The sequence below is a fragment of the Cupressus sempervirens genome, chromosome 3 (assembly GCF_028749045.1).
Source record: "Cupressus sempervirens isolate cs-2001-9-10 chromosome 3, ASM2874904v1, whole genome shotgun sequence".
NCBI lineage: Eukaryota > Viridiplantae > Streptophyta > Pinopsida > Cupressales > Cupressaceae > Cupressus > Cupressus sempervirens.
Window position 1 is genome coordinate 552090312 of NC_143120.1, and position 22637 is coordinate 552112948.

Sequence of the window (22637 nt, forward strand, 5' to 3'; positions counted from 1 at the left end):
ACATACCTTCATGATAATAACATTTTGTTTGACCTCTCACATAGCCAAAAATGAAATTTTATTCAAAAAACCTCACGTTACACTTTGGTGGCCGATACGCTGTATAGGAAATTTCTTGATGGTACTTTGTTTAGATGTCTTGAAAAGGATGAGTCTAGAGTCACTCTACAAGAAGTCCATGCAAGGATTTGTGGGTCACACTCTAGTGGGTTCACATTAGCAAACCAAATGCTTAAGATGGGCTATTTTTGGCCAACCATGGAAAAGGATTCTGTCAACTTTGTCAAAACTTGTAAAAAATGTTAACTCCATGGCAACCTTGTTCATGAACCAGCCCAAGAGCTCAACCCTTTGGCCACAACATGGCCTTTTTATTAGTGGGGCTTTGATTTAATTGGAGCCATCCATCCACCATCCTCTAGTGGACATAAATGGATTATCATTGTCATCGAATACTTCACCAAGTGGGTCAAAGCAATGCCACTTGCCAACTCTATGAGAAAATAAATCTCTTCCTTCATTCTAAACCATATCATTTTTTGGTTTGGCATACCCCATGCCATTCTCACAAATAATGCCTTGTACTTTAAAAATCAAATAATTGATGAATTATGTGAAAAGTTTGACATTATACACCACTCCTCATCAATTTATTATCCCCAAGGCACTGGCTAAGCAGAGGCCACCAACAAAACCATTATCAACATCCTCAAAAGAACTGTCAATGATATTGGTAGAGATTGGCACTTACAAATTGAACCTCACCCTCTAGGCCTACAAGATGAGTGTTAGGACACCTACAGGCATGAAACCCTTCTCCTTGATTTATGGCTATGAAGCCATTCTTCCTTTAGAAGTTGAGATCTCATCCTTGAGGGTTACTCTTTGAGACATCCTATCATATGAGGATTTTAGAATGGCCCATCTAGAACAACTAGAATTGTTAGAAGAACATCAGCATGCAACACATGAACATCTCAAAGCGTATCAAAATAGGTTATCAAGACATTACAACAAAAAGGTCAAACCCTGTGTTTTTTAGATTGGTGACCTAGTGCTCAAGAAAACCCTAAGAATCAAGTGGCTAGAGAAAAGAAAGGAACATGGGAAGCCAATTGGATTGGTCCTTACATTATCACAGAGTCCTTTTGGGACTGGTACTTATAGACTTTCAAATTGTGATGGCATAGACCTAGTAGAACCCATCAATAGCATCCATCTCAAGAGATTTTATGTTTAGAACCTTGAGAAAGACATCAAAAATACCAAAAAAATCAAAAACACTAAAAAATATCAAAAAACAAATTGGTACAAAAGAAGTGAGCATGCCACCCTTGGGTTGAAAAGGGGCAAGAGACAACACCTTTAGACTTCCCTAAACAACACAAGTCCTTCAATGCTGAAAAATAGTCAAGATAGCCCTCAAGCAACCACCTTTGGACACATTTTGCTTGTTTGACGCTCATCTAGCATAGTCAAGTTAATTTCACACATACCCAATTGAGGAACACTTGGGGGTCATAGTTTTGTGGTTCTTTGACATACCAGTATGACAGTAACAAAAGGGAGCACAACAAACTCAACAAAAAAAGGAGTCTGATTATGTATTGAGATACCATAGACATGAATTGCAGGAAAATCAATGCACATATCAGCTATCCACCTTAACCAATGATCATCAATGCTTATTTTAGCCCTCGTTCAACCCATTTGATGTCCCAACTCCTTTCATTATTCCTTGTGTCCCAAACATAGCCATCCATGCCCATGTTCCTACCTTTTGGCCCACTTTGGTCTCCTTTCCTCTTTAGGTGCCTCACATGGCCCTGGTTACCCTGGTATTCCAACAAATCTCACTCGCATCCTAATTCCACCCCCAAAACAATTTTGAAATCATCTAAAATTACCAAAAAAATTCAAAAATTGCCTTAAATTACCAAACAAATTCAAAAATTGCCTAAAATTACCAAAAAAATCAAAAATTGCTTAAAATTACCAAAACAAATTACAAAAATTGCCTAAAATTACCAAAAATTGAAAAATTGACTAAAATTACCAAAAAAAAAAATTAAAATCATCCAAAAGTATCGAAAAAATTCAAATTTTGCTAAAGGCATTCAAAAGGGGGTCATAATTATTGAACAAAGCCACAAACACTCAGAAAATTAACAACACCCCAAAATTCATGTCAAATCCTGCCTCACTTTAGCTCAATCAGGCTATACAACAAGACATAAAATATTTTGAACCCAACACACCTCGTCGATATCAAGAAGTAGAATAGTAATATCCTAAAACATTTCGTTGGACTTCAGAAAATTTAGCAAAACACGAATAGCACAAGAGGTGCCTTGTTTCGTTCCTCTTGTCACGAGCAACAATTCCCAATGGATCATTAGTCTTATTTATGTTGTAATGGCCATGATTAGTATAGCCCCCTTCAACAAATATATCAATGCTATCTCAAAAGCCTAGATATCCTTTGGACTCTTTCATCTTCACTCAACTAGTGGCATAGAATAAGTAGGTGTAAGTGTGAGAGCTTGGCTCCCCCTCTAGTGTCCTTTTAGGATCATAGCGCCTTTTTAGGCCCTTCAAGTGCCTTTTTTAGGCCCCTCATGCACCTTTTTAGGCCCAAGCACCTTTTTCAAGGCCCAAGTGTCCTTTTTGGACTCCTCCAGTGCCTTCTCAGGCCCAAAATGCCTTTTTAGGCCCAAAGCACCTTTTTAGGCCCAAGCACTTTTTTCATGGCTCTAGTGTCCTTTTCGGACCCCTCCAGTGCCTTTTTAGCCCAAAATTCCTTTTTCAAGGCCCAAGTGTCCTTTTCGGACCCCTCCAGTGCCTTCTATGGCCCAAAATGCCTTTTTAGGCCTAAAACACCTTTTTTAAGCCCCTTCAATGCCTTCTTAGGCCTAAACGCCTTTTCTTAAGGCCCTATTTTTCCTTTTTCACAACCTAAGTGTCCTTTTTGGGCCCCAAAAAAATTATTAGACCTCGAGAATGTCTGTCTTGACACATCCCTAGAGGAATATCCCAACATTGGCCTTGTAATTATCTATAATGGCTATTAATATACGCAAAATTATGCCTTACACATTGCAGCTTCCCATATATTACATAAATTTGTATTCCTCCTCCATTACAACCCCACATAGACATTCTCACCTACTAGTAATAGTTATCCTTACTCTATGGATCGAATTGTTCCCACTTTACAGAGATTAAAATTGTTCCAATATTTGTCAGAAACACAAAAACATTCGAATACCTATCCAAAATACAAAAACATTTACATATTCCACAAAATGCAAAACATCCAAATATATTTTGAAAATACCAGAAACACACATAACGATGCATTACAATCAATATTTGTTGTCCCTTTGATTGCCACAACAACAAGCACAAACTTTTTATTCTCCTACGATGGAAATGACAGCATTACATTCAAACAATGTCTAGTGGATCATTTATTTATGCCTACCCAAGGGAGGTGGCAGGACAGGGTGTCCAATCAATGGTATCTCTTCTGACCTAGCTCCAGAGGACAAAGCCCCTAGTGTCAATCCTCTACATACCCACATTTCATCCATGGGAATTGGAAACCTCCCACCATGTAAGTATGTATTCAGCAGTTGTGTAAATTCTCTATTTATGAATTGTGTCTCTCACTTGTCCTCATTCGAGAATGCCTGGTAATAACACCCCATCCAATAAGCGGCTTCCTAGTGTACCTTCACCATCCAGTGCATTTCCACAAACACATTCTCCACCAACTTGTTCACTCCTAGTGCAGTGATCACTCGTTGGGCCACATCCTACTCCTATTGCATTTGATCAGTCGCCATTCACCATCGCTCCACCTATGCTTTTGCCTCACCCAAATGCTATTGCAATTGCCTCATCTTCCCCTCACTTAATGCTAACCACTCCTGCAACTTCAATGCCAAGGAGTTTTTTTTTGCAATCACCTCCCTAAATGACTCAGACTGTGACTACAGTAACATTAGTTCATTTTAAGTACTCTCTAAACCTCCTTGCACCATCTTCAGAGATTTTTAAAACTACTGAGCTAATGACCACTCCGCTCACATTCTTGCATCACTTCCCTCAACTCATGTGTGTTTCACACATAGTTCTATTTCTAGTGACCACAACTGTGCCCACTCTACCTCCACCACCACTTGCAGTCGTCTCACCTCTATTTGTGCCCCATCTTCCCATGCCTTCTCCATCAATTCTAGCAAAAAATGACCTCTTGTTTTGCATTCTCCACTCAGACTCTCTCTGTGGTTAATAGTTTCAATAATTCCTCCATGTCCCATGATGATTAATCTCTGCCTCCCACCTCTAGTCATGGCTCATCCACATTTGCACTGCTCATTCCCCCTTTTGTTGTCCCTTGTCCCAGTGTTCGTACTTTGAAGCTACTTCACCCCCACCAATGCCTCTCACATACTTTGAAGCTTCTCCCATGGAATTTTTAGGAGATTTTATCTCCCCCACCTCCTCCTCTACTCCTGATATACTCTTCACCATCCTAGGTGGATTATTCTCCACCTCCATCATTAGCTTGTTAGCCAATATCACCTCCAATGCCTATTGCATTGCAATCCCCAACAACATCACTAAAACCAACAAGGGCATTTCCTTTGCCCTAATCCCCACCTCTTTGAGTTGTGCTAACCCTTGCCTCACCTAACTCACCTCACCTAGCCTTGAAATTAATACTTGGATTTTTTACTGGTCCACTAGCTCCTTGAAGGTTCATTGAATGTGCTTCGCTCTTTACCCTTGCCTCATCCACCTTCCCTAGCTAGAATCACCCTCTTGCTATGACTAATCTGGTGATCTCAACATACTTTCACTTGAATGATTCCTATAACTTCTCAATATATCTAATAATCACATTCTACTCTTCACCTCACCTTGTTCCATTCCAATGTTATCTACTTACTTATAGCCATCACTCACTTGAGGATTTCTCTTTACTAGCCTTCCATATATCTGCTTTGTACACCTCACCACACTAGTACTCGATACACTTGACCCTTGGCTCTGACATTTAGCCACCCTTATTCTCATGGATGCACACAACCTGGCAGCATCCACTACTAAATCACCGTTGACACATTCCATGCTTTCTTATCCGCCTGGTACAATAGTTACTCCCTGGAAAAACTAAACAAACTTGATACTATTATGCACAAATGGAAGCATGCTTGGTCCACAAATAATGGTTTTCTATGCTATCATGTTCTTTAAGTACCTCGATGATGTGCTTGACTAGAGGTACCGAGATGAAATCATGATATTTTTATTGGTTTTTCACTATTTAACTCTAGCAATCCTTTGGTTTTGTGCTTTATTGGTGTCCACTTGTAAGTGCCTCCTCTCATTTGGAGAGCCATGTGTACCTTGACAAATTGTGTGTGTTGTCTTGGGTGAGGTGTTTTGCCTGACATGTGACTATTTGCGTGCCTATTTTTTATTCTTCTATAGTTGCAATTTCTATTTTCTAGCAATTTTCATATTTCCATGTACATTATTCGTCTTTGCTAGTACTTCTCAGCATGACATAGTACTCATACCTCTATAGCTAAGCTAGTGGTGGTTGTACTTAGTCACTTTTTATCACACGCTCTATGATGACAACGAGTTTGCATCTCTTTAAAAAGTGACAATTAGTTGCATTCATCTAGTTTGCATTTTCATCTTGGGTTCCTTGAAAAAAAATGGTTGGCACATAAGTCAAGATTCAACTAGACAAACTTCATGACATCATTCAACAAAATCATGACTGGTTATCCAATAACAAGGCAACAACATCAACATCCGGATGAGCTTTTAGCACTCAACTATCATGGACTTTGTCTCCTCACAATATCACCACCATGCATTACACTTCATTATTTCACATCACCATCTTATATTTTCATCCCACCTATTGCATTACGTGGCTTTTGCATCTCAAACCATTCTTGTCACTATTGCCTTGTATCAAATTTCATTCCTTATCACACCCCATCATCTCTTACATCCCATGGCTTTAGAATCTCAAAAAATCTCATCACATCACATCCCACTTCATTCCCTTTTCATCTATCATTATTCACTATGTCATATCCCATTCCCTTCCATTTCATTTCATTCCATATCATAGTTTGTTTCATTTTATTTTGCTTCCCCTATTTTCCTTCATTTGTGACTTGCATTTCGTGTTCATCATCACATTACCTTTATTTCATGCATTTCATCTCTTTCATCTCGTGGCTTTTGAATCTAAAAATTTGATGTCCCATCTCATCACTTTCAAATCTAAGCCAATCTCATTTCTTTCCATTTTTCACTTTCATTCATGTTCTTTGGTCATGGTACCTTTTATCCCATTCTTTCATTTATCATATCATATCATTTCTTCCCATCTTCACATTTTCATTTTTTTAATTTCTCATTTCATCATGTTCCATTCCATGACACTTTTCCACATGTTTGTCCATTTACATTTTTAATTCCATTCATTTCATTTTCATATTATTACATTAAATTGCATCCCATCACAACAAATTTCATTTCATTTCATTTTCATATCATTACATTACATTGCATCCCATCACAAAAAAATTCATTTCATTTCATTTTCATATCATTACAATACATTGCATCCCATCACAACAAATTTCATTTCATTTCATTTTCATATCGTTACATTACATTGCATCCCATCACAAAAAATTTCATTTCATTTCATTTTAATATCACTACATTACATTGCATCCCATCATTAAAAAATTCATTTCATTACATATCATTGCATTACATTCATTCCATTCCATACTATCCTATTTTATCATATCTCCTATCATCTTTCCTCTCATTATGTCATATTATTTTTATTTTTATTTCCTTGTCATTTCATCACATTTCTCATGCGCTTACCACTTCCATTTCATTTCATTACATTAGCCATGATCATTTCATCACATTAGATATTTCATTTCATTTCATGTCATCACATATCATTTTGTTCATTAGACATTTCATTCCATCTCACTACCTATTTCATTTTATTACCTATTACATTTCATTCCCTTTTCATGTCATCACATATCATTTCGTTCATTAGACATTTTATTCCATTTCATTACCTATTTCATTTTATTCCATTTCATTACCCATTACATTTCATTTCATTTCATTACCCACTTCAATTCATTTCATGTCATCACATATCATTTCATTCATTAGACATTTCATTCTATTTCATTACTTATTTCATTTTATTCCATTTCATTACTTATTACATGTTATTCCATTTCATTTCCCATTTCATTTCATTTCTTGTCATCACATATTATTTTGTTCATTAGACATTTCATTCCATTCCATTTTATTACCTATTTCATTTCATTTCATTACATTACAACCACTTTATTACATCTCATTACATTATGTTACATTACACCCAATGCCATCATAGCTATGAATGTTTGTAGGGTACTTAACACCTCACCCATCTGCACCTCCATGGAACTCATCCTAGCCTCCAAATCTATCAATCCCCCTAGCCTCTCTGGTGGTGGATATGCATCTGGTAGTTCCAACTACTTTACCTATGGTTGTGCCTCTATTAATACCTACTACTATCCCTATGGGTGTGCACCAGGTGGATCTCTAATAGGAGCCTACACCCATGACCTCTGGTGCTGGACAAACTGCACATCCTCTGGCAATCTAGCCCTCACCTTCTCTGCTCTATCCCATTGACCAACAGCTACACCACCAACCAATCCTACTCTCACCCTCGCCCCACCATGGCCTTGGATCTCTCCAACCCTCCTTGTACCCACCGGTCCCTGCACTAGGCCTTGTGTCACTGCCCTCTATGGTAGTACCACAACTACTCAGCTTGCCTTCCCCGTGCTTTGACCATACCCCTCACCCTAACTCTAGCTCATCGTCTCCCACTACCTCTCCCTAGGCCACCCTTATCATCATCATCCTATCCCCCACTTGATGGCTCATCGATCCCCAGAATAGGCTCATTTGGATCTATGTATCTAAGGAAGGGATGCTCCCAAAACCACTGTGCATAATCCCCCTTCATCCCTGCATTTTCCACCACATCTTTCAAGGCCATGGCTGTGACGTGTCTATCATCTACAAAAAGGCCTCTAGGCAAGCCTCATACTCCAAGGTCAGCCCCTACATTACTCTCTCTGACTGCACTCGAGTGTAATGTATTGTCCCTTGTGGCATGCCCTGCTGCCAACCGAACTATATCACCACCTACCTGAAACAAAATAGCTCTATCACTACTAGTATCCAGCCTAGAAAATACCTCAAACTGAAGAATTATAGCATCTCATCATCATCCTCCACTCATGGCTTTGTAAACTAGTGTGGTCTCCACACTACCTCATCAATATCATCCAAAATCCATCGCCAATACTCTATCTTTCCCAAATGGGGCTGCATGATCACACCAAAATAAGTATACATGAAGGGTATACCCTGTGGCCATTGTCACACACACACACTAGAAAAGTAATGGAAAAATGCTCCCACATCCATAGATGTAACAAAATCACCCCTGTAGATAATGATGATGCATTAGAATACACAACCTGGTGTAAATCATAATATAAATGGGCCAAAATGCAACTGCCCCATGCAAATCTCCATGGTTGATCAATCATATCATGTATCAATCAGCCCCATCCAACTGGACATCCCCACCCCTATCAATCTGGCAACAAAAACCCTTTTATCAATCCTGCCAAAACTTTCAAAAATGCATCATACTGCAACATCTGAAACCATGATACAATGTCATCACCAATGTTGTCATCCCAAACAAGTCTTGAAAAGTAGCACCATAGGTAGTCTAATCATAATAAACCAAATCCCTTATAGTTTGGATTTGAAATATCATGTATACATCCTCAAGATTCACTATCATCTCCCCCATTTGTAAATGAAAGGTGTTGTGGTCTGAGTGCCACCGCTTGGCCACAGCTATCAGTAATCCCCTGTTCACTCAAAACTGGGGCATCTGTAAGAAATATGTCAACCCACATCTATCTATCACCTGGTGGTCTGCACCCATTAAGTGGCCTACTACCTCTAAGGGCCACAAATGTAGTCCTCATACCATGAGCTTTTTCCCATGCACCTATTTTTCATCAAACAAACAAAAATGCCAATTTTCATCACAATGTGATCATCAAACATCAATCTCATATTTATATGTAGCTACCTAGCTACTAGTTTTATCTTGGACTTGTTACTCATCTTTCTCTATCTTGAGTCAGACTTACTTGGTTTCCCTACTATGTATCCTAAGCAAGGGCATCACCTATCTATCATTAGATTGATCCTACAATATCACTTCATGAATACCTAATTAGTATTGTTTACTCGATCCTTGGTTGACAACCTTAGAATCTAGAATTTTGCATTATCTTATGCTCAATGGAGGCCCTACACCCAGTTTTTGCACTTCAAATAATCACTTGTGCTATTTCCTCAGACTTGTGCACTCCTACATAAATTATAAGTGATAAAATAGGCTAATGCATTACTAAAACTATTAATAGTGCTATTTCATGCACCACATGCACTTTTATATGGTTAAGCATTATATACTACTCATATGTGCTATTTTTAAATGCATAAGTGCTAGTCTATCCAAAAGCACTAAGATAGGATGCATATGTGCTACAATATTAGCCACAGGTGCTTAAAGACACAGATGCACTATTTAAAGTTACAAATGCACTATTTAAAGTTATTAATTCGTTATTTCACTCAAAACCTAGGTTTTCAAATGTGCTCTTTTGTCTTGTGTGTGCACTAAATGCCTATTCAAATGCGCTAAACTATTTCAAAAGCACTAATAGAAAATGTAAATGTGCTAAAAGATTCAAATTACCACATTTATCCTAAACATTCATGCAAAAATCCAAAAACACAAGTACAAATGAAAAATCTCAAAAATGGCAGATCTTGACGACTTACCAAGGCACTATAGTCTGTTGGATGCTCATACCGATGACCCCTCTCGAATCTATGCTCTCATAAAGGGACCACCATCCTCACTGAATTAGAGCTCCAAATCACCAAATGCAAAAGGGGAGTGTGGAAATGATAATGGCAAAGGGTCTTTTTGACCTATTTAAACCCCTAAGGGGCATTTATATCACTTTTTCACCCCCTTTATCCACCATTAGAATCTTTTTGCTCATTCTGATGAATTGGGTGTTGTATCAAACCAATCTAATCATCTTTTTTCGTCAACTATCCCACATTTCAGAAATATAATTGGAACCTACTTAACTTTTGTACTTCCATATTTTCTTCCAATTTCATTTCTAAGGGGGTAGTATATCAATATTAAATGGGGGATCCAAATCGAGGCATTAAAAATCTTCAAATATCAAAAATGCGCTACCCCAACCAAAATTTCAAACATCAAATCTACCAAAACTAGGCTCTCTAAGAAAAATCAACAGCAATCAAAATATCAAATCAAGGGCAATCAAGACATCAAACCATCGACAATCAGGCATCAAAACATCATCAATCAGACCTTATTTAATCATCAAAATTTGACCTAAAAGAAGAAAACCAAGATAGTCTTTGAACTAATATGCTTTGCATATTAGCTCAAAGAGGGGCATTTGTAGACACCCAAAAATTGAAAGAGACTTGAATTATGCAATTCTGATCAATCAATGCAAATTTAAGAGAAAATCAAAAGAAACACAATAGACTTTCAAATCAAAAATCACATCAGGTCATTAATTATCTATCAAATCAACAAGACCTAAATCAACTTTAAAAGAGGAGAAAAATAATTAAAATTCATAAAATGAAATTCAAAAAAGGAGGAAGAAAAAGAAAAAAGTGTTGAGAATAAATAAGACATTTATTAAAACAAAAAAATCATTTATCCTCACAAAATTGAAAATCTCCCTTTTTCATTTTAAAAGAATTAGAAATATCCTCAATTACCCTCAAAACTAAGTCTATTGGACTCTTCCTCCTGGTCTCTTATGAGATATTTTTAGTTTCACTTTCACCCATCAGTCAAAAGTGAAAATCTTGATTCTTACCCCAACCCCTTCCGAAATCCTATAAATAGAGGGAAATTCAAGAGGCAAAGGACCCAATTTTTAGGCATCTGCACTATAGGCACATTTTGATTCATCATTTTAGCATTATCATTTTAGAAATTTCATAGCATTTTAGCATTGCTTTTATGTTATTTAGCATCATTTGTTGCATGTTAGCTTGTCACATATCCATCTTGATAGCATATCATCTGCATTTTTAGTCCTAGGTCTTGCATGCATCCTTATAGATCTACATTTTTAGCATACTCCCATTCTAGAATTGTCACTAATATGTTGGTCTGAGAGCTATTTTTGTAGTTGTAGTTAGGGAAACATGAGACACTCATAGAGATTACATTCTGATGATGATATCTTGGGTTTGGTCTAATTTGTTGTCAGTCTATTTGCATTCTACATTAAAGTTTCATGAATATGCATTCACACCATGTACAATCAACAAAGGAATAATCTTAAGCAAAAGGATCTTGATGTGGCTTCTTACATTAAGTTCCAAAAGTTAGCTTTAAGGTCAAGGGTACAAGAGGTAGAAAGCCTCAAGGTAGCAAGATACTTAAATGGCCTTAAGTGGTCTACGCAATATGAACTAATCTTGTTTAGTCTCACTACTTTGCATAGTTGTTTCCAAATGGCTCTAAAGGTGGAAGACAAGTTGAGAGAGAAGAGTGATAGCTCTAAAGGTAGAGGCCAGGGTAAAAACTTCAGAGGCAACTTGAGAGGTGGTTCTAGTGGAAGGACCAATTATCAAAAGAGTTATAGACAGTCTAAATGGACTGAGTAGACTAGTGAGACTAGTCAAAGGGGAGGCTCCAACAGAGGAAGAGGTTCTAATAATGATGGTAGAGGAAGATATGGGAATAGTAGAAGGGGATCATTTTTTAGTGACATGAAATGTTACCAATGTGGAAAGCTAGGGCATCCTGCTTATAGGTGTTCAGAGAAGGTATCAACATCATATGGAGAGAAGAAAATTTCTTATGTACAAGAGGGTGACAATTAGAAGTCAAGTGAGGTGGACCTTGAACTAGATAAGGGTGAGAATCTAATGTTGAGGAGAGTCCAAGTCAAAAAAACTAGTGAAGGAGGAAGCTAAGAAAAGGAGGGCACTTTTTAGGACTACATGTAAGGTACTTGGAAAAGTGTGCAAGGTAATCATAGACTCAGGGTCTACTAACAATTTAATCTCAGAGGAGGTAGTAAAAAAACTTAGATTAACAAAGATCTTAGATGTGTGTCCTTATAGAGTGACATGGCTAAACAAAGGATAGAACATCTTAGTGAATGAAAAAGTATGGGGCGGCTATCATCATTGGCAAGTACTAATGTAAGACAAGATCTTATGTGATGTATTTCCAATGGATGCTTGTCATCCACTCCTAGGAAGGCCTTGGCAATATGATGGGGAGGTAGTGCACCATGGTAAGGAAAACAAATATTCCTTCAAGAAAGATGGGGGCACCTATAGAATACAGTCCTTATTAGAGGAAGATGAAATGAAGAAGACTATTTCTAGTACAATGTTGATGAGTTTGAAAGAGTTCCTCAAATACATAAAGGAAGGTGAAGGAGTAGGGTATGCTATCATGGTAAAGCCAAAGGAGGAGAAGTCATCAGCACAAGCACCTATAGCTGCAAAAGTACAAGAACTACTAGATCAGCTCAAGGACATTATATGTGATGGAGCACCACCAAGTTTACCCCCAAAGAGATCCATAAGTCATCAAATTAACTTCATACTAGGTGCATCTCTACCAAATAAGGTTTTATACAAGATGACACCATAGCAGAATAAGGAGATAGAAAGACAAGTCTAAGAATTGCTTGATCAAGGATTGATTAGGAAGAGCATTGATTCATGTGCAGTCCCAGTTGTCCTAGCCCATAATAAGGGAGGTAAGTGGAGAATGTGTATAGACTCTAGGGAAATCAATAGAATTACAATTAGATATAGATTCCCTATTCCTAGGATAGAGGATCTAATGGACTATCTTGGTGGAGCTAGATACTTTTCTAAAATTGATCTCAAGAGTGGCTATTACCAAATAAGGATGAAGGAGAGTGATGAGTGTAAGTGTGCATTTAAAACTACTAAGGGTCTCCATGAGTGGTTGGTAATGTCATTTGGTCTTACCAATGCACCAACCACCTTCATGAGAGTTATGAATGAAGTCTTACAAGATTATATAGGAGTGTTTGTAGTTGTGTACCTAGATGACATCCTCATCTTCAATAAGAAAAAAGAAGAGCACATAAAACACTTAGAAATGGCATTGAGGAAACTCCAAGAGGAGAAGTTGATAGTGAGCCTTGAGAAGAGTGAATTCATAAAGGAAGAGCTAGTGTGCTTGGGCTTTGTAGTTTCCCAAGGAAGACTACAAAATAGATAAGTGTAAAGTAGAAGCAATCTTGAGTTGGCTTACTCCTAGATCTGCTACTGAGGTCAGAAGTTTCCATGGCCTAGCACAATTCTATAGGAAGTTTGTGAGGAAGTTTAGTGAAATTTATGTACTTATGAATGATACCACAAAGGGAGGCATGAAAGAACAGTTCACATTGACCAAAGCTATAGATGAGAGTTTTGATAGGCTAAAGAAGGAGGTGGTGACCCAACTAGTATTGGTCTTTCCAAGTTTTGAGAAACCATTTATGGTAGAGATTGATGCTAGTATCATAGCAGTTGAAGTAGTATTAAGCCAAGAGGGGATGCCTATGGCATTTTTCAGTGAGAGAATTAATGAAGCCAAGACAAGGTATTCAACATATGAATTGGAGCTATATGCCTTAGTCCAAGCCCTTAATAAGTGGAGGCATTACTTTCTGCCTAAGGAGTTTGTTGTCTTTACTAAAAACCAAGCATTAAGTTTTATAAACTCAAGGGAGAAGCTTAGTCTGAGAAACATAAACTAGATGGAAGGAAATCTTGCAGTCCTACAAACAACATGGTGGTAGATGCTTTGAGCAGAAGATTGCTATCTGTTCAAGAGGTCAAGTTGTAGAGTGTTGAGCTTGAAGGATTCAAGGATTTGTATGTTGATGACACTAATTTTTCAGAGGCATACAAGGTATGAACTAATTTTGAAAACCATTTTCATAGTCAATTTTTTGAATACACATTGTAGAATGGTTTTTTGTTTAAGGTTCAATAATTATGTAACCCAAGGGGATCCATGAGGGAGAATCTCATTCAAGAAAAGCACAATGGAAGTATGAGTGGGCATTTTGGCCTTAACAAGACCCTAGACCTAGTGGAAAGGTTATACTATTGGCCTAATATGCAAAGAGATGTGATGAGATATGTAGAGAAATGTGGCATATATTAGAAGGTAAAAGGCACTTCATCCAATGCAAGACTTCACAAGCCACTACCCATTCCTAATAGGCCTTGGCAGTATATAAGCATGGATTTCATAGTGGGCTTACCTAGGACAAAGTCAAGGTTAGATAGTGTGTTTGTGGTAGTTGAAAAGTTTAGCAAGATGAGCCATTTCATGCCATGCAAAACAAACCATATGCTAGAAATATAGCTAATGTATTCTTCAAAGAGGTGGTCAAAATTCATTGGCTACCAATGAGTATTGTGGCTAACAAAGATGTAAAATTTATAGGGCATTTTGGAAGACCCTATGGAAGAGATTGGGTACAAACTTAGCTCATGATTCTACCTACCATCCACAAATAGATGGGCAGATAGAGGCCATTAACAGAGTCCTAGGCAACCTATTAAGTTGTCTTGCTAAAGAATATGGGGAAAGTTGGGAGCAAGTCATCCCTCAAGCAGAATATGCCTACAATGATAGAAAGAATAGAACAACTAGATTAAGTCCTTTCCAAATAGTGTATGGGTCACATACAAGGGGACTAATGGAGTTGAGAGAACTACCAACACATGACACCATCAGTGGACATGCAAATGATTTTGTTTAGTCCATGAAGGAGATACATGATTAGGTTAAGAAGACCTTGATGGAGGCAAATTAGAGGTTGAAGGAAAAGAAGGATGAAATGACAAGAGAACTACAAATCCAAGTAGGATATTTGGTCATGGTCTATTTGAATAAAGATAGGCTACAGAAAGGCATCCCAAGCAAGTTGCAAATGAAGAGGATTGGACCATATAAGGTGCCAGAGAAGTATGGTTCCAATGCCTACAAAGTGATGTAGAGGGATCAACATTGGAACACTCCTTAAGGAATTAAACACTCAAGGGACTCAATAGTGGATCTTCTCTACATCTTAATAAAGTTTATAATGAGCTCTTCAATCAAATCTACAAACACACTGTCAATCAATCTGTTGCAGAGAAAAATCAATCAAACTGAAAGTACATTCTCATCTTCATAATAACCACTACACTTTTCAACACCCCAAATGTGTAACAGCTTCTTGAAATCATTTCATATCTTAAATCCATTCTATAAACTAAAACCAAACAACAATATATGACCCATGATACGTACTACAACATGCATAATCTGCAAATTTAATTTTGTCGAAAAAAATGGCAAGCGACAGGAACTCTGTCAACCTCCTGTTGTAACATAAAACTTTACACAGCCGACTCCATAAAAAATTTTAATGCATGTTTCAGATTTCCATATATTTCAACCTCTGCCCAACCCGATTTTGAAGCTCCCTTGCATACAACTAGGTTTAAAGGTAATTATTCAAAACATAAAATATTGAATACTAGTTCTTGAAAACTATTGCAATACTCAACCAAATAATACAACAAATTATTCATTGAAGGAAACTCTTTTAATACTAAATCTTGAAATCGATTACTATTATGTCCTTCCACAAAGAATCAAAACTGAATGTATCAAAGAAATGACAGAGAACCAATAAGGAGAAAACTCAACAAGACTAAGACATTATCACAAACAATCTCTTCCATTACAAAATGATCTGCAGATTACAAAAACAACAATGGATGGATCTCTGGCTACAACCAGAGAACCATCTCAATGCCTCTACCAAAACTATATTCTATTTGCACTCGTCTTGATTCTCTATGCCCCTCCAATTGAATAATCTTGTCTATATAAAGACAATTGTAATAGTTACAAAACTGTATGTTTTCCCTTTTAGTTACATGATTATTTGGTAGTTCTTTAAGAACACAAGATTCTCGTTACATGTGGCATGATATTGCTAAAACTTATCACATTTACCCATTTTGAATTGTATGCTTACATGTTTTGCATAACAGCAGATAAATAATGATCAGAATTAAATATTTCATGCATGTTGTTGCACCACAAAGTGACCTCCCAAAAGACATGTCCATCTCTCCCTCTTTCAATGTCAAAAACTTGATAATTTACAAGGGTCCAAATATTTATGAAATTTAGTATAAGACAGAGCTAGACAAAGACATAACAAACTTTTCGGTACCTAAAACGAAGCAACCACAAGTGGAGAAGATACTGGACTCTAGGATAAAGAAGAGTACAAGAACATCTAGTAAAATGGAAAGACTCTCATAAAGCTAAGGCCACTTGGATTATTGAGAGTGACTTCAAGAAGCATGGCATTAGCAAGGAGCCCCTCTCACCACAAGTACCTTAGTCTTCTTTTTGTAGGGGGAGTATGATGCAGGAGCACCTTGGGAAAAGGAAAATTCCTAAAGCAATTTTGGCTTGTAAATGGTCTAGCCAACCATTTTGTGGATAAGGACTAAGAATGAAGTCCCATGGTGTGTTTAGGAGGTGTGAATAGTTAAGTACTAGGTTTGAGTCATGATTTTGGCAATTGGGTCCTAATAAGCCTAGAAGTGCAAAAATTGCTCCAAAAGGGAAAAATATGGAAAATTTACTTAGAGGGAGAAATAACTATTTATGAAAGGTCCTTAGATATTATATGATCATTTTATAAGGGTTGAAACCAAACTGGAAAATTTTGATGGGTTCAATTACCAAACTAGCATAACTTGCTCAAAGTTTCTCATTGCAACACCATTCAGACAAAAGAAAAGGAATTATAACCCTATAGTTGAAGGATCAATCTTCAAAGAAATTGATAAAATCTTATATGCTAGGATTATATATCCTATTCATCATTCTACTTGGGTTGCTAATATTGTATTAGTGAGGAAAAAGAATGGAGAGATAAGGGTTTGTGTAGATTTTAGAAATCTAAATCAAGCTTCACTCAAAGATAATTTTGCTCTTCCTAATATGGATCATCTATTACAAACTATTGTAGGATAAAAAATGATGTCCATGTTACATGTTTTTTTAGGATACAATCAGATTCAAGTGGATGAATCAGATCAATTCAAAACTGCATATACCACACCACAGAGTACTTTTGCCTACAATAGGATGCCTTTTGGCTTAATCAATGCAAGTGAAACCTTTTAGCATGGTATGAATTTTTCCTTTGGTGATCTAAAAGATAGAATCATTTTCATATATCTTGATGATTTGATAGTCTTTTCTAAAAAGAGAGAAGATCATATTAAAGATCTAGAAAAAGTGCTACAAAGATGTAGAGATCATGGTCTCTCACTAAATCCAAAGAAGTCAATATTTTATGTGATAGAAGGAAAATTGCTTGGTCATATTGTATCTCAAGGAGTGAATATTGACATAGACAGAGTCAAAGCTATCCAACAATTAAGTTTTCCATTGAGTAAAACCATAGTGAAGTCTTGCTTTGGCTAGGTAAATTTCTTGAGGAGATTTGTTCCTGACTTCTTTGAGATAGGTAAATGTATATTTGATATGATGAATGGAAATAAAACTGTAAAATGGAGTGATGTTGGGAAAAAGGTTTTTGAAGATATCAATGGTGCCATTGCCAAAGCCCCTATGCTTGTCCATCCTGACTACACTAAAGAATTCATCATTTACTATTATGCCTCAGAACATACTATGTCAGCTATATTAATGAAAGAAAATAAAGAGAGAATACAAGCTCCAATTTCTTTTATGAGTATACCATTAAAAAATCAGGAATTGAGATACTCACAGATGGAAAAATATGCTTATGCAGTGGTGAGAGCCCTTAAAAATTTAGGTTTTATGTGCTGCATTCTCATTCAGTAATATATGTGCCAGACCCTACAATAAAAAGTATTCTAACACAACAAGAGGTTGGTTGTAATAATAGAGGAGTGTGGATAGCAAAATTCCAAGAATATGATATAGAAATAAAGCCAACCAAACTTGTAAGAGGTAATGCACTCTGTAAATATTTAGTAAAGGATCAAAAATTCAAAGAAGAAGATAGTCCAAATGTTCTTATGGTAAGTCTTTAGGATCCTTGCTTCTCAAACATTGCTTATTTTCTAACATTTGGTGAATGCCTAATGGATTTACTACTAAGAAAAGAAGAGATATAAAAACAAAAGTCTTGAAGGATGTGATTCATGACGATGTCTTGTACAAGAGAGAAATTAATGGAACATTTTTGAGATGTGTGGATAAGTTGCAGCAGGTAAAGTTGTTGACATCTTTTCATAATGAGGCATGTGGAGGACACTTCTCTTCTACTATCACTGCATTTAAAATTTTGAGGCAATGCTATTATTGGCCTGGCACATTCAAAGATGCATACAAGTGGGTTGCTAACTATGAGAAATGCAAGATGCTTACTGGTGAACCTTAGCTTGTCACCTTACCTTTCTGGCCAATGGTAATTGAAGCTCCTTTTCATCAATGGGGTTTAGATTTTATAGGCTCAATTAATCACCCTTCTAGTCAAGGTCATTCTTATATACTGCCACAGATTATTTCAGCAAATGGGTTGAAGCCAAGCCAATGAAGAAAACTTCATCAAAGGTAGTATGTGAATTTCTTAAAGAACATATACTAGTCAGGCTTGGAGATCCTGTGAAGTTGATAATGGATAATGCATCTTATTTTTCTTCTTCATAAATTGTTAAATTTTGCTATGATAATGGTATTCAAGTTGGGCATTCTTCTGACTATTTTCCTAAAGGAAATGGGCAAGTTGATTCCAGTAATAAGAATTTGATTAATATTCTAAAGAAATTGGTCTCAAATAATTAGAAAAGTTGGCACAATAAAATACACGATGCTTTATGGCCTAACATAACCATACCTAAAAGAGCTATAGGTATCTCAACTTTTGAATTAGTCTATGGAGTGGAAGCTAATTTGCCACTACCTCTAGAGTTTGTTGCTTGTAAATTAAACATTATAATTGAAGAAGATGTTTTCAAATATGGATTAGAGAAGAGGATCTTGTATCTTACTAAATTGTAAGAAGAAAGGGAATAGATGGTTGATAAAATTTTTGAACACCAAGGAAGAGTAAAAAAGTTGTTTGATAAAAGGGCAAGGCCTAGTAAATTCATAAAAGGTGATTTAATGGTGTTTTTATGGGATAAGGGACATCAACCAAGAGGTATGCATTCAAAGTTCCAGCCTTTTTGGAAAGGACCATTTTAGATCATACAAGCAAACTAGAATAACTCTTTCAAATTGTCATATACCACTAGAGAAGCCCTGCCATGTTTCTATAATGGGCAAGATTTGAAGTTGTATCAATTGCAAAATTGAAAGTAGGTAACCCTTACATAGTAGCTAGATAGGTAGGTTTCCCTTCATGCATTTTTCTTTAGCTTAGTTGTTTGCTTTCTAGGTAGTTGTTTCCCTAGTTTAGCCTATTCTTTTGTTTCCACTTTGTGACCTTTCATGTGAAACCAAAGATTGCTAGAGTTCTTTCAAGAATTATCATGCTTAAATCCCTAGACAGAGCTATTTGTTGTCCAATTTTTCGTTAATATCTTTTTGCTCTAGCATTTTGGGTCAAGTCAAGTGTCAATGTCTCGATTCTAAGTCTAGATTGTCCATAGGATGACCTTTCTTCTCATCATTCCTTTGAGCTAACCTGATGTAGGAAATCATATGAGTAATGCACTAGTCCAATGGCTAGGTGATTAGGTTTTGGAGGGTTTATTATGTGTTTTCCTGATGAGAAGAAGGTTTGAATATCTTATGATCCATTTTTCTTTATTCTTATTCATGTTGGAGACAAAGATTCATACTATGTTTTAGTTTTCATGAAAGACATTCAATATGACCATGATAGAATGTAGGAGAAGAAAATAAATCATCAAAGATGATGAAAGAACCTATTAAAGGTCTCTATCTAAAGGAATGATACATTTAAAAAGATCACATGCATATTTAGAGCAAATGGTAGTGGAGAACATCAAAGACCAAAGCTAAAAGATGATATGTAGATCGTGAGAACCAGCCAAAAATAATATCAGTTGAATTTGATGTAAAATGAACACTAAAAGATGTACAAATGGTGAAGAACATAGTAAAAGGTGGTGGAAACTAAGTTGAAAATCAAATCGACAGTCCAAAACACATCTAAATGTCCATGTCATTGAGTTGAATAGTCAAGTCACCTTGGACATAAGATCTTTTTCCACAGCCGTCAGATCTTAAAGTCTCTATGCTTGTCTCTAGGTCACTATAAAAAGTTAAACGAATAATAACTAAAGATACATAATGATAATGTGACACATGGAACAAATGGACCCACACTAAAAAGGAAATCAGTGAGTTAAGATTTTTAAATTATAGCCATGAGATCAAAAGAACATCTATGGTCATTGCTATATCATTATAAAAAGTTGCTCGATCACTAATCATGGTGACATAGAGACAACACGACACATGAAATAGATGGGCCCATGTTATAGAACAAAAAGGATAGTTAAGGCATTTCTAAATCAAAACTATCAAATCCTAGAAATCTATGGTTATTGTTGTATCACATGTGGATTGATATAGTTAAATATAATGATAAGAAGTCATGAAGAATAGTTAACAATCAGCATCAAATGGTCATCACATAATTGTAGGTTAGAAGTAACAATTAAGTTTAAATGTTGCAAAATTGTGATCACAGCTAATGAGCGGTTGTCACCAAGTCACTATGGTTAATGAAATAAAGGCATGTTAAGTTGCAACTCAGTAAAAAGGTTAATGTTAGATTCTCCAAGCAATGAAATTGTGTCACCTATTTTCCATGGTGTGCATAGCTGGAAAGTGGACCCACAATGTAGAGCAAAACAAAGACTTAACATCGTTTATCGTCATCATCACATCAAAAAGACATCTATGATTGTTGTTATGTCGCTATGGAAAGTTGTCTAAACATTAATTATAGCAACAAAATGATGATTCCACACATGTACCTAGGTGGACCCATGGAGAAAATCATAAAGGCAAATGGTTGGGATTCAATCATGATCGTTGATTTAAGATTGACTATCAAAATTCAAAATTATCATGATCGTTGTGATACAAATTATATGGATTTGACACCAATAGCAGAATATGAATGAAACAAAGAGTTTAACAGGGTTTTCTAAAGTCACATGAAGATGAATGGTTTCTAGGTGTTCTTAGAAGTGTCATTGGATTAGGACTTCACAAGGAATGATGTCACATATCTATACCATATTGAAGATTAGATATTTTTCATGTATTATTCATATTTTCTTTATATTTTGTGATTGTTGCTCTACCAAAATTGAGGGATGACAAAAAAATATAAATGTAATCTCTTTTGATAATACTAAGGTTGGCAAACTTGATGGTGAATTGGTTCTGTAATTCCATTTACCCTATTTGCTTGTCATATTTTGTGGCCCATGCATAAAGTAGTTTTTTATTAAGAGTTGAAAGATGATCACGTATGATTCTATGAATAATTAGATGAAATCCATTTCATTTTGATGTTTTTAGTATAGTGATTCCATTTACTTTCTTCATATATGATTATGTTTCCTCTCCTGTTGGTTTCATAACATGTTAGATAGTTTCATTGGGAAATGAAAGATAAATGTGTGTGAATCTATAAGTTATTGGTTGGAATCCATTTCATTCAAGGTTGATAGTTAAAGAAATTCCATTTTCCCTCATGTGCATATCTTCTTCATTCCTCTTCTGCATTTAGATGGTTAATTTACATTTAGAATAGAAGTAAGAGTTAGAAATCTCAAGATAATCTACTACAGTCATTCCATTGAGTGTGATAGGTTATTCAAATCCATTTTGCCTAAATTTTTTGTGCCTACAAACAATTTGGTTATACTTTACTGCTCTCAGGTTAAGAGATTATAATGTCAAAACTTCTAATCTCATAAAAACATATGCATTTCATATCATTACAAATCATAGGGAGTTGTACCTAATCATTTAGAGGGTAGTGATAGAATACATACACTATCCCATTTGTTGGTAAAAATCCTTTTGTCTCTCCAAAAAATTAGGTATAAAAGAGTTAGATTATAAAATCTAATAGGAGGACAAGTTGTCAACCAACAGAGGGTTAATAGGGCCTCATAGGGCTACAAGGACAAACAGAGCAAGAATGGGTTGTGAGTGTGTGAAACCTAACAAGATGGTGTATAATGACTTGAAGTGTGTCAAGAACCTCAAGAGGAAGGCCTAAACTTGACTTTTCCCTACTGGTAGCATTTGGTGAAGTTTTGGCTTGATAAGTCAAAAG